At 43.4% G+C, this 18414-nt stretch overlaps 1 non-coding gene across 1 annotated transcript; it reads right to left on the bottom strand.

Annotated features, from left to right (window-relative positions):
• Positions 1–16908: 16908 nt before the first annotated feature.
• Positions 16909–17015, bottom strand: LOC144714066 (small nucleolar RNA R71). Its single transcript, XR_013584227.1, has one exon. It is a non-coding gene; the product is annotated as a small nucleolar RNA R71 (small nucleolar RNA).
• Between the last annotated feature and the right edge of the window lie 1399 nt (positions 17016–18414).

An 18414-nucleotide genomic window follows, 5' to 3' on the forward strand; every position in this document is an offset into this window, starting at 1 on the left:
GGACGCACAACTGAATTACACCACCACCGAAAAGGAGCTGCTGGCCATTATTTTCGCTTTAGAAAAGTTTAGGTCTTATTTACTTTGTAGTAAAATAACTATTTATTCTGATCATGCAGCTATTAGATACTTGTTAACGAAGAAAGAGGCTAAACCGAGATTGATTAGATGGGTGCTTTTATTACAGGAATTTGATTTGGAAATTAAAGATAAGAAAGGGTGTGAAAATGTAGTAGCCGACCATCTCTCACGAATCATAGCGCCCACCTGAACAAATTAATGATGCATTTCCTGATGAATTTGTCCTAACTGCACAAGGAACATTCGTTCCTTGGTATGCACATATTGTCAATTTTTTTAGTTTGAGGACAAATTCCTACAGGTTGGACTTCCCACGAGAGGAAAAAGCTACTCAAGGATGCACGATTTTATTTTTGGGAAGATCCGGAGCTGTTTCACCAAGGACAAGATCAAATTCTCCGACGATGCGTCCCCGAGAGCGAGCAACGAAGCATCCTATAATTCTGCCACGCAAAACCAGGAGGGGGTCACTACTCGGCCAAGGTAACAGCTCATAAAATTGTTGAATCGGGTTTCTTTTGGCCTACATTATTTCATGACGCGCAGAAATTTTATAACAGTTGTTTAGCATGCCAAGCATCCATCAATATCAATAGGAAAGATAGAATGCCCCTACTACCCATCTTAGAAGTAGAAATATTTGATTTATGGGGAATTGATTTTATGGGTCCATTTCCTAGTTCTAACGGTTATGAATACATCTTGATGGCTGTTGACTATGTCTCCAAATGGGTAGAAGCCATTCCCTCCAAAACCAATGACAGTAAGGTAGTGACCAATTTTATTGAAAAATACATTTTCTATAGATATGGATGCCCACGAGCGATCATTAGTGATGGAGGTTCACACTTCACAAATTACAACTTTAGGAATCTCCTCAAAAAAGTTTGGTGTCCATCATCGAGTCACTACCCCATATCATCCTCAAGCCAATGGACAAGTTGAATTGTGCAATAGAGAGGTGAAGAAAATTTTGAGGAAAATAGTGCGTCCTGATGGTAAAGATTGGTCTAGGAAGCTAGACAAGGCATTATGGGCCTATAGGACAGCCTACAAAACCCCTCTAGGCATGTCCCCATTTCGACTTATTTTTTGGGAAGGCATGCCACCTACCTGTTGAGCTAGAACACAAAGCCCTTTGGGCTATTAGAAAGCTCAATCTGGAACTAGATAAAGCCGGCAAACATAGACTTCTTCAGTTGAATGAATTGGAAGAATTACGAAATGAGGCTTATGAAAATTCGAGAATTTACAAGGACAAAATGAAAACGTTTCATGATAAAAGCTTAAGGAGAATAGTCTTTGTAGAAAACCAAAAAGTATGGCTTTACAACTCTAGGTTGAAACTCTTCCCAGGAAAATTGAAAACTAGATGGGATGGCCCCTTTATTGTCCAACAAGTGTTTGAGAACGGTGCGGTCACAATCTTAGATCCTACATCTCAAAAGCATTTCACTATTAATGGGCAATGGCTCAAACCTTATTTAGAAGAGGAAGATCTACAAAGCCCCATGAATATCACTTTAGAGAAACCACCGCATGGTAGCAGCATGATCTGATTCGTATTTTTGTTCCTTTCTTATTCTCTCTGTTTGTTATTTGGTTCTGTTTTTGTTTCCTTCGTTTTTGTTTGCGCCTTCATGTGCAGCCAGTTCTATCCAAGCTCACCTACACCGTAAATGGACAACTCGAATGCCGGTAGCCGCTCTCCACTCCATGGTTTGATCTCTATTTCCCCTTACTCTTATTTACTTCCTGTCGTGTAGGAACATGTCTTTTTTATGGGGGGAGGGGGGGAATTAGTGTCGCATGCATGCCTACTCTATCATCCATGAAATTTTTTTCGTTTTGCATCCACCAAACCATGGATATTTGATGATCCTAGAAGATGCTTGTACAATGATACGCATGATAATTAGGCTCTGTTCAAAGGTGTAGAAGTGAAAGACTGGCCAATTAGGGAATCCTAGGTGAAATAGGCCTAGCTAGGTGCACAATGATCCTACTATTCACACTCGCATATCTTATCACCATATTTTTCTCATATGGCCATCCACCTCGGGTTGAGTTAGCACTTACATGCATGAAATTTTTAGCTTTAGTGGAGAGTAGGGTTAGTGTTGGTTCATTGGCAATATTATTATGACATGAGTGAAGCTCCCTGAATCAAGAGGGATACAAAACTTCTTCGGGGGAATAAGCTGCCGGTCTACTAAGGACGCCACATGGGTAGTGGATAAGCGCCACCAAAATGCAAAGTGAAAGCTGCACTGCGCAAAACAAGCATAAGCTTGCATCGTAAGCAACCAAAGTTGATTGTCATCAAACATGACCAACAAGCAGCAAATGTTAGTGAAAATAAAGGTGGAAAAGTTGTCTCCCATGTGTTTGAGCCGATGCTACTATAGCCATAGTATTGAGCTAGCACTAGCACCACTCTCAACGCCTCGTTCAGTAGTGCGCTTGGGGTGTTGACTCAACCTTACTCCATATACTATGTATTTACTATCTGTACTCCGTAAATCAGAAGTGCACTTAGTTGAGGTAGAAGGGCTGAAATAGATGCTAAGTTTTCTCCCAAGTTGGTCAAGTTCAATTGGTGAAGACACTCCTTGAAATGAGCATGAGTCAAAGTTATCAAAAGTCGAAAGTCAACTAGAGATCGTCATTTATTCTCACTTGCATTTCATTACTAAGGGACTAGCAATGATCTAAGTTGGGGGGTGTTTGATGACTCTCAATAAGTCATCAAATATTTAGACTTTTAAGCATTAAAGCATCAAGAATATCTAGTTAATTGATGTGAGTTGTCATGCATATGCATTATTTCATAAAATTACTAACCCCACTTGATTCTTCGAATCAAGTGGATTATATTTGACATTTTTTGGTTAGTAAGTTCAGAAACAGGTTAAGACAACCAAGGAGGACGTCAAGGATCAACAGAAGCTGGCGAAATCTCAAAGAAGAAAAAATTCCGAAAATGCCCCTGGGCATGTGTTAAGAGAAACCTATAAATACTCTCTTGAGAGTTCACTTTGAAATGGTCCAGAATTTTCTCTAAGGAAGCTAGGGCTTGGAGAAGAAGGTTTTTTGCAGACCCTCCAAGGTTGATGAGCATTGGAGCTGGGAGAGAGCAAACTGAGGCATACCTTCTCAAGAAGATCGTCGACTCGCCAGACACGGGGTGACACGAAGTCGGTGTGATTGCGTTAGTTCAGTTTGTACTCCTCTCCCTTTTAGACAATCTCAGTTGGGGCTGAAGAATCCTGCAAGGTTCTTCAGCATTTCCCAATCAGAGTTGTTTGGTTTTTAATTCAAAGATTTTCTTGTCGTTTAGAGTTCATTTTCTTTTCCCTCTTAGGTGTTTGATTTCATCCTCATTTCAACCCACAATGCTCAATCGATTCTCTACATAGCCTTCTCTCAGGTTTCGTTCAGGCAGGTAGAGCATAGCGGGGGCAGCCAAGGTTTCTGTGCGCAGGATCGACCTGCACACAGCCGCCCGTGCGTGAGAACCCCGCGCGCGAGCAGCACCGTGCGCAGGGATCCCGCGCACAAGCTACGCCCGCGCGCAGGCTGCGCCGGCGCACAGCAATAGCCGCGCGCAGGACAAGCCCGCGCGCAGGCCACGCCCGCGCGCAGCTGCTGCCGCGAGTGAGCACACCCCTGCACATAGGGCACCGCTTGTGCGTAGGGTGCTTGTTCTTTTGCTCCAAAGAACAAAAGCAGTACCGTCAACAAGAAAATTCTTGCTGACGGTTCTGCCCATTCCAGTCCTTAAGAACGCTATTTATAAAGCTAACTAGAAACAATCTAACTAAAGAATTAGTTGAATCAATATTTGGAAAGTATCTCTGTAAATTGACTAAAGAATTCTTTACAGAGATTAACACTCAGAGTTAGAAAATTAAATAGGCTGATTTGCTGGAAAGAAATTTTCAGGCGGACGCAAATGCATGCATGCTGATTTGCTGGAAAGTTGTTTCCTCCTTTTCCGTCTCCCTGTGGATCGACCCTCACTCGCCCTAAGCTGTGAGGTTATAAATTTGTTGTATAAGCTCAATCCTCACACGCATCAACTGATAAATAACCAGTAAAATCACCTAAAAATCGAGTTTATCAGGCGGATGATGATAACTCATGGACGGGGACGGACACCTCATGACCGTCTTGGGGATGGTCTGTCATCGGAGTGGGGACTCGTTTGCCTGAATGCAAATGCATGCAATGGGACTGACGAATGATGAATGGAGACATCAACGATGGAGGAAACGACTAGGCTAATAGGTTAGGCTCTGATACCAATTTGACGTAGGACGGCTATAGAATAGACGACTAAGGAATGGACAACTTAGAAATGGACGACTGGGTTGACGGGACAGACTACAGGTAGATGGATGACTAGGGATGGATCGGATAATGGAGGGATAAAACAGCCATAGAAATCACACGGCCGAATTCGGACTTTAAAATTGATGAAAATCAGCCACAGCTCCGACCCTTATCGAGGGCAAGAGTACTGTCTTCCCCCACCGCAACGATGCCTAACCACCGAAATCAATATCCGAATTCGCGTCGTGAAGAAACACTCCAGAAAGAGAGATTAGGAGTGGAAATCCAAACCAAATCTAATTCTGACAGTAGTGGAAACTTCTCAAGAAAACACTGGACGGAGAACACTTTCGACACCAAAGAGTTCAGGCGTATCTCGGCACCGTGGTGCATGAAGAGGATGTAGAAAATTCTGATCATGACAAGGCTAGGTTAATCCTGGCGTTGAGCGGCCCACTAGACGAAGGAGTCTGGGCATTTTGGGCATTGAGCGGCCCTGGTAGTGAGTTGATGTCGTGGTCACAGAGTCAGGCGTAGGCGAATACCCGCGCGCGCGAAGTGCTCGCGGCTTGAAGTGTCGGACGGCGTCGACAACGACCGACGTTGAGGCACACGCCCGCGCGGTGCTGGCTGGTAGCCTGGGGCGCTCTAGAGGCGGCCCTGGCCGTGGCCTGGAGGGCCGGACTGGGGCAGCCTGAGCACGGCGTTTGGCGATCCTGTTTAGGCGGCCTTGGGCTGCTCGTGGGTGGCCTGGCAGGGGCTGCCTGGGTGGCCTTGGGTGGCCCTGGCTGGGGCAGCCTGGGCGGCGTAGGGCGGCTCTTGCAAGGGCGGCCTTGGGCGTGTCCTTGGCGGCCTATCAAGGGCGGCCTAGGCGGCCTTAGGCGTCCTTGGTAGGGGGCGACCCTAGGGCGTGGCCGGGGTGGCCGGTGTGGCCTTGGGCGGCCCTGGCAAGGGCGGCCTTGGGCGTGACCTGGGCGGCCTGGCTATGGCGGCCTGGGCGGCCATGGGGCGGCCCTGACTGGGGTAGCCTGGGCGACCTTGGGGTGGCAGGTCTAAGAGAAAGAGAGGGAAAGGTGGCCGGCGATGAACACTACAGTGGTAGCGGCGGCGGCGACGACGGCTAAGGTTTGAGGGTATAGGGAGGCTGGGTAGTCCTCTAAGAAGAGTTTAACTAAAAACTCAATTCTTGAAATATGACTGCCTAATGTTTCTTGAAAACAACGGCCTATATATAGGCCTTGCAGGAAGGATAAAATGACGAGAAATTAGAGATGAGAAAGAAAAGACGTGCGCCGTGTCATGCCAAAAGGCAGATGTGGATCTGCCTCTAGCGTCGTGTCATGACGCGGGTAGGGACGTACACGGGTGGAGACGTGCTTGTCGACGGTTGTGGCGTGTTGACTTTGGTGTTGACTCTGGTTGACCGTGACGGGTTGACTTCAGTTGACTTCACCGTTGGGTCTATAGTAGGCGTGTTGACTCTAGTTGATCCTCGTGACGTGTTCGATGATGTTGTGTTGGCGTCCTCGCCATCACTATCTGTCTCTATCTCTATCTCTATTTATACCTTAATCACTATCTCTATCTCTATCTCTCTCTATCTCTATATCTATCTCTATCTCTCTCTATATATGTATCTTTATTATGTATCTTTTTCTATGTCTCTATCTTTTGCTTTCTCTCTATCTCTATATCTATCTCTATCTCTATACCTATCTCTATCTCTATACCTATCTCTATCTCTATATTTATCTCTATCTCTGTCTCTATCTCTATATTTATCTATATCTCTATCTCTATCTGAATCTCTATCTCTATCTATATCTCTCTCTCAATGTCCATCTCTATCTCTATCTCTGTCACTTTCTCTATCTCTATCTCTATCTGTCACTCAATCTCTATCTCTATCCCTATCTCTATCTCTATCTCTATGTCTAGCTCTAGCTCTATCTCTATCTCTATCTGTATCTCTATCTCTATTTCTATCTCTATCTCTATCTTTATCTCTATCTCTAGCTCTATATCTATCGCTATCTTTATCTCTTTCTCGAATCCTTTCTCTATCTCTATCTCTACCTCTATCTCTATCTCCATTACAGTCTCTATGTCTGTCAGTATATTTCTCTCGATCTCTCTCTCTATCTCTGTCTCTAGCTCTATCTCTGTCTCTAACTATCTATATCTATCTCCATCTGTATATCAATTTCTATCGCGATTTCTATCTCTATTTTGAATCTTTTTCTTGATCTTTATCATTATCTCTATCTCCATCTCTATCTCTATTGTGATCTCTATCTCTATCTGTGACTCTAACTCTATCTCTATCCCTGTCTCTATCTCTATCGCTATCGCGATCTCTATCTCTATCCCTATCCCTATCTTTCTAGTTATCGCCATCTCTATATCTCTATCTCTATCTCTATCTGTGTCTCTGTCTCTGTATCTATCTCTATCTCTATCTCTATCTCTATCTCTATCGCTATCTCTATCTCTATCTCTATCTCTATCTCTACCTGTATCTCTTTCTCTATCTCTCTCTCTATCTGTATCTCTATCTCTATATCTATCTCGACCTCTACCTCTATGCTTATCTCTGTCTATATCTCTATCTCTGTCTCTATATGTATCTTCTCTCTATCTCGATCTCTCTCTATCTTTATCTCTATCTCTATCTCTCTTTTAATCTCTGTCTCTATCTCTATCCCTGTCTCTATCTGTATCTGTATCTCTATCTCTATATCTATTTTTCTGTCTATATTTGTGTCTCTATCCTCTGTCTATCTGTATCTCTATCTCTATCACTATCTCCATCTCTATCTCTATCTCTATCTTTATATCTATCTGTATCTCAACCTTTATCTGTGTCTCTATCGCTATCTCTATATGTATATCTATCTTTATATTTATCTCTTTCTCTATATTTATCTATATCTCTATCTCTATCCCTATACTAATCTCTTTTACAAATGTATCTCTATCTCTATCTCTATCTCTATCTCTCTCACCTTATTTATCTCTATCTCTATCTCTATCTCTTTCTCTCTGTTTATCTCTATCTTAATCTTTATCCCCATCTATATCTCTTTTTTCAATCTATCGCTATGTATATTTCTCTCTGTGCATTTGGCTCTATCTCTATCTCTATCTCTATTTCTATCTTTATCTCTACCTCTATCTCTGTCTCCATCTCTATCTTTATCTCTATTTCTATCTTTGTCTCTATCTTCATCATGCTCTCTATATCTATCACTATCCATTTCTATCTCTATCTCTATCTATTTTTTTATCTCTATCTATGTTTCTATCTCTATCTTTATCTCTAGCTCTATCTCCATCTTTATCTCTATGTCTTACTCTCTATCTCTATCTCCATCTCTATCGCTATCTTTATCTCTATCTCTATCGCTATCTCTATCTCAATCTCTATCTCTATATCTATCTCTATCACAATATCTATCTCTATGGCTATCTCGATGTCTATGTTTATCTTTATTTCTATCTCTCTCTGATGGGGCACCATCGGGCAGCTAAAGCACCAGGTTAACCTGTGGTGACACTTTACAACCATGTCGAGAAGCTGGAGCTGACGAGAAGGACCCACAATTCAAATACACGACGAGACGAGAAGGCTTTCCCAATTTACTTTCCTCGGGTTTTCTTAAACCTTCTTGTTGTGTTTTGTTTGGGGAGGGCCTCTATTTTTTTACCCTTCCGTCACATTTCGAACCGCATTTTACGGCTCGATTAGGGGTTTCTCCTAAGCGAGGGCCGACCCCTAGGGTTTACTCTCTCCTACTATAAAAGGAGAAGAGATGTCCTAGAGGAGATTAGAGAAGTTCATTTGAGTTGTTTGTAGATTGCTAGGGGAGAAGAAACCCTCCAAAAGGAGGGAAGGGTCCATGAGGGCGAAGAAGAAGCTGCCGCCCCCACTCCCCCGCCGCCGACCGCCGTCGATCCGAACTCGTACCAGAAATGCCGGGCTTGTGCCGCCACTACTCTACCTTTGTCCCTCAGAGAAGAAACCACTATGGCTCGCTACTATCACCGCCGAGACATCCTGCCCCCGCCGCCGCCACCGTCAGCGCCGCCTTCCTTGGGCTCCCTTTCACAACCGCCGCCAATGAGACGCTAGCACCCGACCCGAGCGCCCACCACCGGTCAACAGCGGTGCTACGTCACAAAAACTCGACAAATGCCCCAGCCCAGCGCTCGCCCCGCTTGACGACCCTACGTCAAACAAACTAGGGCTCGGACACACACTTCCCTTCCTTGCCCTACGAACAATCTTCGGGATACAGCTAGCTGGTAAACCGCCGCCTTGGGGCAGTCTGAACGTTGACTGCCACCCTACAAACGCCAGAGCATTCAGGACCGCCGTTGCTGGAAGCCATCACCGGGGAAGAAGGTGACAAGTCGCGCCAATAACTCGACTCTGTGCGCCGAATCGACCCGGTTCGACGCGCCACTGACTCTATCTTTATCTCTATCTCTCTCTATCTCTGTCTCTATCTTTATCGCTATCTTTACCTCTATCTGTATCTCTATCACTATCTCTATTTCTACCTTTATCACTATCTCTAACTCTATCTATCTCTATCTCTATCTCTATCTCTATCTTTAAATCTATTTCTGTCTCTATCTCTATCTCTATATCTTTCCTTATTATCTATCATTTTCTATATCTTTATCTTTTGCTTTGTCTCTATCTCTATATCTATCTCTATCTCTATATATATCTCGATCTCTATCTCTATCTCTGTCTCAATCTCAATCTCTATCTCTATCTCTATATCTCTCTCTATCTCAATCTCTATCTGTATCTCTATTGCTTTCTATATCTCTCTCTCTATCTGTCACTCAATCTCTATCTCTATCCCTATCTCTATCTCTATCTGTATCTCTAACTCCATCTTTATCTCTATCTCTTTCTCTATCTCTATGACTATCTCTATCGCTATCTCTGTCTTTATCTCTATCTCTATCTGTATCTCCATATCTGTTTCTATCTTTATCTCTCTCTATATCTCTATCTCTATTTCTATCTCTATCTCGATGTCTATCTCTATCTTTATCTATATCTTTATATCTGTCTTTATCTTTATCTCTATCTCTATCTCTATCTCTATCTCTATCTCTATCTCTATCTCTATCGCGATCTATATTTCTATCTTTACCCCTCTGTCCATCTCTTTTTTTACATCTTTCTCTATCTCTATCTCAATCTCTATCTCTATCTTGTCTATATTTTTATATGTATCTGTATCTCTATCTCAAGTTACGGTTACCTCCATCTCTATCTCTATCGCTATCTCTATTTGTTTCTATATCTGTATCTCTATCTATGTCTCTATCTCTATCTTTGTCTCTATCTATATCTCTATATCTATCTCTATCTCTATCTTTATCTCTACCTCTCACTCTATCTCTATCTCTATTTTAATCTCTATCTCTATCCGTATCACTATCTCTTTATCTATCTGTATCCCTGTCTATGTCTCTATCTCTATCTCTATCTCAATATTTGTCTCTATCTCTATCTCTCTCTCAATCTCTATCTCTATATCTATCTTTATCTATATCTCTATCTCTATCTCTATCTCTATTTATAACTCTACCTCTATCTCTATCTTTATCTCCACCTCTATATCTATCTTTTTTTCTATCTTTATTTGGACGACTACCTTCATCTTTATTCTCTATATTTATCTCTATCTCTATTTTTTTCTCTATCTTTATCTCTATCTCTATTTAATCTGTATCTCTATCTTTAAATCTATCTCTGTTTCTATCTTTTTATATCACTCTATCTATCTCTATCTCTATCTCTACCTCTATCTCTATCTCCATCTCTATCTCTATCTCTATCTCTATTTCTATCTCTATATCTATCTCTATCTCTATCTCTATCTCTATCCCTATCTCTATCTCTATCTCTATTGCTCTCTCTATCTCAATCTCTGTCTTTGTCGCTATCTTTTCTCTCTCTCTGACGTAGGACTACTACGGGATGTACTACTGTGGGATAGAGGACGAATGACGGGACGACAGGATAGACGGGGCTGACTACGAGAAGGGGGACGGCTAAGGATGGAGCGGATATTTGTCGGATAAAAAAGCCACAGAAATAACACAATCGTATTCGGACTTTAAAACTGATGAAAATCTGGCGGTGCAGCTCTGACCCTTATCGAGGGCGGGAGTATTGTCTTCCCCCACCGCGACGATGCCAAGCACCAAAATCAATATGCCAAATTTGCGTCACGAAGAAACACTCAAGAAGAAGAGAGAAGAGGTAGAAAATCCAAACCAAATCTAAGTCTGACGGCGGTGGCAACTTCTCGAGAAAATACTAATCGGAGAACACCTCGACACCAAAGAGTTCAGGCGTACCTCTACACCTTAGTGCGTGAAGAGGATGCAGGAAATCCATGGCGTTCTGGGAGCGTGCGGATGTATGAGCTTCCAACGGCGACCGAGACGCATGGGTAACGCACACGAACATGGTCAGACTTGGCGGGGCGATCGACGGCCTGGGGCGGCTCTGGCAGGGGTTGCCTGAGGTGGCTTGGGGCTGCCCTGTTGGGGCAGCCTTGGGCGTTCTTGGGCGGCCCTGGCAAGGGCTGCCTGGGGGCGGCCTGGGGCTTCCCTGTTGGGACGGCCTTAGGTGTTCTGGGCGGCCCTGGCAAGGGCTGCCAAGGGCGGCCTGGGCGGCCTTGTTGGGACGGCCGTGGTTGTTCTTGGGCGGCCCTGGTAAGGACTACTTGGGGGTGTTCTGGGGCGTCCTTGGGCGGCCTTGGCAGGGCTGCCTGGGGGCGACCTAGGGGCGCCCTTGGGCGGCCTGGCAGGGCTACCTGGGGGTGGCCTGGGGCTGCCGTGTTGGGCGGCCTTGGCAGGGCTACCTAGGGGCGGCCTTAGCGAGGCTGCCTGGGGGCGACCTGAGGGCGCCCTTGGGCGGCCGGGCGCGGCTGCTTGGGGGTGGCCTGGGGTAGCCCTGTTGGGCGGCCTTGGCGGGGCTGCCTGTGGGCGGCCCTGGGCGCTCATGAGCGGCCTTAGCGGGGCTGCCTCGGGGGCGACCAGGGGCTGCCCTGTGAGGCGACCTGGGTGTGAAGAAAGATAGGGAAAAGAAAAAGGAGGGAGGGAAAGGAGAGAGTGAGGGGGTGGAAGAGAGGACGGAAGGAAGACGTCACGAGGCGGCAGCGGCGGTGGCGACGGCTAGGGTTGAGAGAGATAGGGGAGGCTGGGCAGTCCTCCAAGAAGAGCTAAACAAAACTCAATTCTTAAAATTATGACTGCCTAAGGTTTCTTGAAAATAATGGCCTATATATAGGCCTTGGAAGAAAGATAAAATGACAAGAAATTAGAGACGAGAAAGTAAAGAGGTGTGCCGTGTCACGCCAAAGGGCAGTTGTGGATCTGCCTCTGGCGTCGTGTCATGACGCGCGTAGGGACGTGCGCGGGTGGAGACGTGCTTGTCGACGGCTGCGGCATGTTGACTTTGGTTGACCGAGGCGGGTTGACTTCGGTTGACTTTGCCATTGGGTCCATTGCAGGCGTGTTGACTCTGCTTGACCATGGCGACGCGTTCGACAGTGATGTGTTGGCGTCCTTGCCATCACTCTCTATTTCTATCTCCATATATCTCTATCCCAATATATCTCTATCTCTATATTTATCTCTATCTCTATCTTAATCTATCTCTATCTTGATCTGTATCTCTATCTTTATCTTTTTCTCTATCTCTATCTCAAGCTATCGGTACCTCTATCTCTATCTCTATCTCTATATTTATCTCTATTGCTATCTCTATTTCTGTCTATGTTTCTATCTTTATTTGTATCTCTGTTTCTATCCCTATCTCTATCTCAATATGGTTTTATCTCGATATATCTCTGTCTCTATCTTAATCTATCTCAATGTTTATCTGTATCTCTATCTTTATATCCGTCTCTATATCTATCTCATGCTATCGCTAATTCTATCTCTATCTCTATTTCTATCTTGATCTCTATATCTATCACTATCTCAATCTCTATATCTATCTCTATCTCTATCTCTATCTCTATCTCTATCTCTATCTTTATCTCAATCTCTATCTCTATCTCTATCTCTATCTCCATCCCTATCCATCCCTAGCTTTATTTGTACCTCTATCTCTTTCTCTATCTCTATCTCTATCTCTATCTCTATCTCTAGCTCTATCTCTGTCTCTATCTCTTTCGCTATCTCTTTCTCTATTTATATCCTTATCTTTATCTCTATGTCTATCTCTATCTCTATCTCTATCTCTATCTCTATCTCTATCTCTATCTCTATCTCTATCTCTAACTCTATGTGTATCTCTATCTCGATCTCTATATCTATCTCTATATCTATCTCTATCGCTATCTCTATCTCTATCTCTATCTCTATCTCTATCTTTATCTCAATCTCAATCTCTATCTCTATCTCTATCTCTATATCCATCCCTATCCATCCCTAGCTTTATTTGTACCTCTATCTCTTTCTCTATCTCTATCTCTATCTCTATCTCTATCTCAATCTCTATATCTATCTCTATATCTATCTCTATCGCTATCTCTACCTGTATCTCTACCTGTATCTCTGTCTCGGTCTCTATCTCTACCTCTACCTCTACCTCTGTCTCTACCTCTATCTCTCTCTCTCTCTATGTCTTTTTCTATCTGTATGTCTATCTCTATCTCCATCTCTATCTTTATCTCTATCTCTATCACGATTTATATCTATCTCTGTGGCTATCTCTATCTCTATCTCAATCTTTATATCTTCTAATGTCTCTATCTTTATCTCTATCACTATCCTTGTCTCTATCTCTATCTCTATATCTATCTCTAGCGTCATTCCTATCTTTATATTTATTCCTATCTCTGTCCCTATCTGTATCTCTATATCTATGTCTATGTCTATATCTATCTCTATCTATATATCTATCTCTATCTCACTCTCTATCTCTATCTCTATCTCTATCTCTATCTTAAACTCTATCGACGTCTCTATCTCTATCTCTATCTCTATCTTTAGCTTGATGTTGGACCATCGAGCAGACACCAATCCCGGACGTCTCCAGCCACGACGATCTGCTTGCACCGATGCTCGCGACCTGGATTTTAAGTACTCCGCCTTAGCATCTTACCTTCCCTTTATTTGTTTTGTCTTCTTGGTATTTTCATTCTGGATTTTATGGACTGGGCTAGTGTTGGGCCTCGTCCTTGTCATATTTTTATTTTTTATTTTCAACTGTTAAGAGAGGCTGAACCAGATCTCGCGACGGTTCGTCCTCCCCCACATTTTCACTTGGCACCTATCCTTGTTATATAAGGGGATAGCATGCCCAAGTTAAAGTTTGAGTCATGTGTTGAAGAAAATTCCCAACTCCGTGGCTAGAGCCTGCGTCGTCACGTCGAGATCACTCTATGGCGACGTGTTTCAACGTCCCGTCGAGATTAGTCTGGAACGCCTAAAGATTCAAGAACCTGACATCTCTTGAAGCCTGAAGATCCTTCGTCGAGATTACTCCAAACGTGATTGAGGATTCAAGAAAGCGCCGCCGTCATTCTCTGTCCAGATTCCGGCACCGCTACGCCAGAGCTCTCCAAGAAGGTCAAGAACCCCACCTCTCGAGAGGTTTCTTGGGTGGTTGATTTTCAAGGAGGTCTCTTCTTGGAGGCCCCTGCATCATCACCGCCGTCTCCGCCATCCTGTTCACCTTGCACGCCGGCCCCTCCGGTGTCCACCGCCGGGTCACCACCGCCATCCGCCTCCGCAGGACACGCACGGTTCTCCGCCTGCCCCTTCCCCCATTCCGTCCGCGTCCCCGCGCGGACAACCCACCATACGCACTTGAGCGCGCCCCCCCTGTTCGCTCATGAACAGCGCCCCCACCTCGGCGCGTTCTCTCGCCCCTCTTGGGCGCACATCTGTTCACCCGCACCGGCGCACTACCCTGGCACGCCCTCTTGCCCGGCCGTGCGCGCTCCCGCGCGCGCCCGCGTTACCCGGCGCCCGCCCTGCACCGCGAGCACGCTGCGACTATGCCGATACCCACACAGGAACGGCGCGCGAGCAAGTGCCCTCGCCTTGCCCGCGCGCGCGCCTGCCCCAAGCCTGCACGCACGCCTACATCGGTGCCGTGCCTTGGTGCAATCGCTCACACCGTGCCCGCGGGGAGTCTACCCCCCATCTTGCTAGTGATAAACTCAAATAATGGTAGTTATTTCCATGCATTAATCATCTTATATCTTCTAAAAGTAAGTACATCATTGCCAAAACTGCTTGTTTTTGCATAGTAATGAGATCATGCCTTTTCACTACCCTAAAGATGAAAAAACTTACATTTCTACTTAATTAGTATTTCCATCAATGATTTGACATGAATTTCACAAGTTAAACAGTTCTGGATTTACTCTTAATTGGATTTGAGGGATATTTCTAACCCCCACTTGACTCATTGAGTCAAGTGGGATATGAATCTAACGATTTCCCTAGTGTGTTGACTTTTCAGGTGAAGGTTGACTTTTCATGGTCATAAAATTACGAAATTTTATGGGAAAGTCAAGAAAGTAGTCTGAAAGCTTGGGACACAAATTCAAGTCAAAAGGAGCAAAGATCAAAAAGATACACGCTGACCAGTGGAGCTGACTCAATTGAAAGGCTTGGTGCAAAGGAGCTTGAAGGAGACCTTCTAGAATGTCCTTGGAGGCTTCCAGGTTGATCAAGACATATGGGGGTGACTCCAGATGGCAGATCCTGCTTGGATGAGAGCCCAAGGTCGAGATCCAGGCCAGGATCCATGAGGTGGAACCCATCCATCCATCCATTCCAGCCCAAGTCCAAGGGCTAGAGATGATTTGTAACAAACTCTAACCAACTTGTTCTGTTCCCTCCAAATTCGACCTGGAGGGAAAGAATCTGGTTGGTTGGGGTCTGTTCACCTGGATTGACGCTTCAAGAAATCAATCCTGGACGTTCATCCATGATCCAACCACCAAGAATGGCTGAAACAAACACATGTACCCCTATAAAAGGGCCCCCCTCACCCTCTTTGAGGGCATCCAAGAATTGAGTATTGTTTTCTTTACTTTGTGTCTTTTTTGAGCTTATTCCTGGGTCTATCTTCATTCAGAAGGTGCAAGGAGTCTGCTAGAAGCGTCCTGGATCTTGAAGCCAGTTGGTAGGGAGTTGGAGCAACAATCTTGGGCCATTTGTGGTGTGACAAAAAGGTGACGCTGTTCTTTCCACCCTATCTCCTTTTAGAATTCTCTTAAGCTTCTTGGCTATGCTTAAGCAGATAGCCAACGTCTCAAGCTTTCCAATGCCTACTCACACGTGTCAAACCGATATATGGAACTCCAGATATCGTCGTTTTGGTCCATAGCACGTGAGAGGACCTCCGCGCGCGGCGGAGCAGCGAAGCCCAGCGCACAAGAAGTGGCGGAAGCGCCCAGGCTTGTGCGCTATCTCTCTCCTCCTCTTCTTTTTTCCATTCAATTAATTCAGAATTTTTTATCTCTCTCTAGAGACGATTTAAAATTCTGAAAAAATTCTCAAAAATCATTTTCAATCTAAACTTTATACGGAAATTTGTTTACACTTGGTAAAATTCATATCATCCTTCTTAATGGAACATTTACCTTCATAATTACTAAAAGCTTTACAAAAAAGGTTATATGAATCTTGAACTTGCAATACTAGTTGAAAATCTTTCTAACTAACTACCTAGCTCCCTAAGGGATCGACCCTTACTAAAATACTACTAGTAAGGAAATTAAATTGTTGATTGGTACTTAACTATCCTTACAAACGACTCTCAATCAAATTGTACCCCTTAGTTAGGACCAATCAAATGGCGCCGTTGTCAGGGAGCAACGCGTAGTTTGTTGGATTGAGTTTGAATTAGTTTTACTTTCTATCTTGTTAAGGGTGTCTTTACCCTTAATAGGTGTGTTCTCACCTTTTCTCCTTGAGTTGATGGTGTTAACCAGGTCCCAAAAGAAGACTTCAATTACACAATATCAAGAAGAGAACAAACTTCACGAAGATCTGACAGAAAGATACAGCAACAGGATGGAAGGAAATTGTCAAGATCAGCATAGGTGCGAACTTCCTTGCAATCCTCAAAGAAAGACCCTGTTAGAGCAAGTAAATCCAAAGACTGTAAGAAAATCTACATCTATTTCTTTAGATCTTCCAAAAGGGGTTAGATTTAAAGTCGACAATACCTTGCTTGATTCTCTTCCTATATTTTTTGGAAAGTACCATGAAAATCCATATTATTTTTTAGACAATTATACCATGATTTGCTCATCTCAATGCATGCCCGAAATTTCAACAGATCATGGTAAGATGTTTTACTTTCATCATGTTTTAGAGGACAAGGCGAAGGATTGGTATATGAAATTAGGAGTAACCTTGTCTAACTGGGAAGAAATTGAAAATAAATTCTTACTTAAATTTTTTCCTCATTCTAGAACTAAGGCATGCATTAGAGAGATTGAGAATTTTTGTCAACATGAAGATGAAAATTTTAGTGAGGCTTGGGAGAGGTTCAATGATATATGTAGAAAATGTCCTCACCATAACATAGAGGAGTCCAAGTAGCTAAAATTTTCTATGAAGGTTTAAGTGAGGTGAACCAACTCAAAGTAGATCAATCGGCTGGAGGATATTTTTATAATGCATATGAGGATGAGGTGATGGAAATTATTGAAAGAGTTGCTGAGATTGACTTGCAGAAAATTAATTCGAGCAATAATGGACAAAGAATTAGGAAAAATGTATCATCTGTTTCAAGAAAGAGATGATACAGGGGTCCAAGAACAATTAAAAGAGCTAACCACCATTGTAAAACGACTAGTACAGAATAACTCACATTTAGTTCTTGCAAAGATTTGTTCAATGTGTGAATGCAAAGATCATGAGGATGGAGCTTGTTAGCAAGAGGAAGAAGTACAGGTGATCTACTCTAATCAAAAGCCATGGAATGAGCAGCAGAACTCTAAAGGCTTTCACCAAAGACCTGTCTTCAATCAATCTAACAAGCCGGCATTTCAAGTTCGACCACCTATCCAGCGTGGTCTTCCCTACACGAGGCCCCCACAGCTAACTTTCAAGAAACGCCATATCAAGGTACAACTGACTCTCTAGATAAAATGAGTTCCATGATTCAGGGATTAGCGCAGATGATGGAGCTACAAATTAAAGCCACCATGGAGAATCAGCAGCAGATCAAGGTTCTGGTAGGAAATCTTCGAAACAACCAAGGCGAAATCGGAGGTAAGGGAATAGACTCCAACTCCCACTCAAGTCATTTCTCAACACAACCTTGCAATAATCCTATAAATATTTGTGTAGTTGATAGTGAAGTTCATGATTTAGAAATAGAAAACATAGAGGTGGATCAAGAAGATATTCAATCCATTTGTCAATTAAGAAATGACAAAGAACTTCAAGATCCAAAGAAGGATAGAGGAGATGAAAATGTAGATGAGGAAGAACCTAGACCATGTAAAGCCCTCTTAGATCCGTCTTCCTCACCTGTCTTGTATCCCACTGCTCTTAAAATACCTAAGACCATCCTAGAATATGATAAAAAAATCACTGATTACATTCATGATGCCATCATAAAAATCTGTGTGAAAGATATGATAGATAGCTCACCCTTTTTCAAAAAATATATCAATGATTTATGCATCCCTAAGAGGAAAAGGGAGGAAGCAAAGATGATAGTGAGCTCATCCAGCTTTGTCAGAGAAATACCACCAAAATTAAAATATCATGTATCTCGTTTGATAAGTTGCAAAATTAGAGGAAGGAGATTTACTAGAATACTCTTAGATATCGGAACTAGTATTATCATTACACCTAAAGCCGTCTTTGATGAATATAAAACTGGGGAGTTAAAAGACACCTACATGGACTTATTATTAGCTGATGGATCACTTAGGAGGCCTTCAAGATTATTAGAGGACATGGTGATTAAAG

The sequence above is a fragment of the Wolffia australiana genome, chromosome 16 (genome assembly GCF_029677425.1).
Source record: "Wolffia australiana isolate 7733 chromosome 16, ASM2967742v1".
Classification (NCBI taxonomy): domain Eukaryota; kingdom Viridiplantae; phylum Streptophyta; class Magnoliopsida; order Alismatales; family Araceae; genus Wolffia; species Wolffia australiana.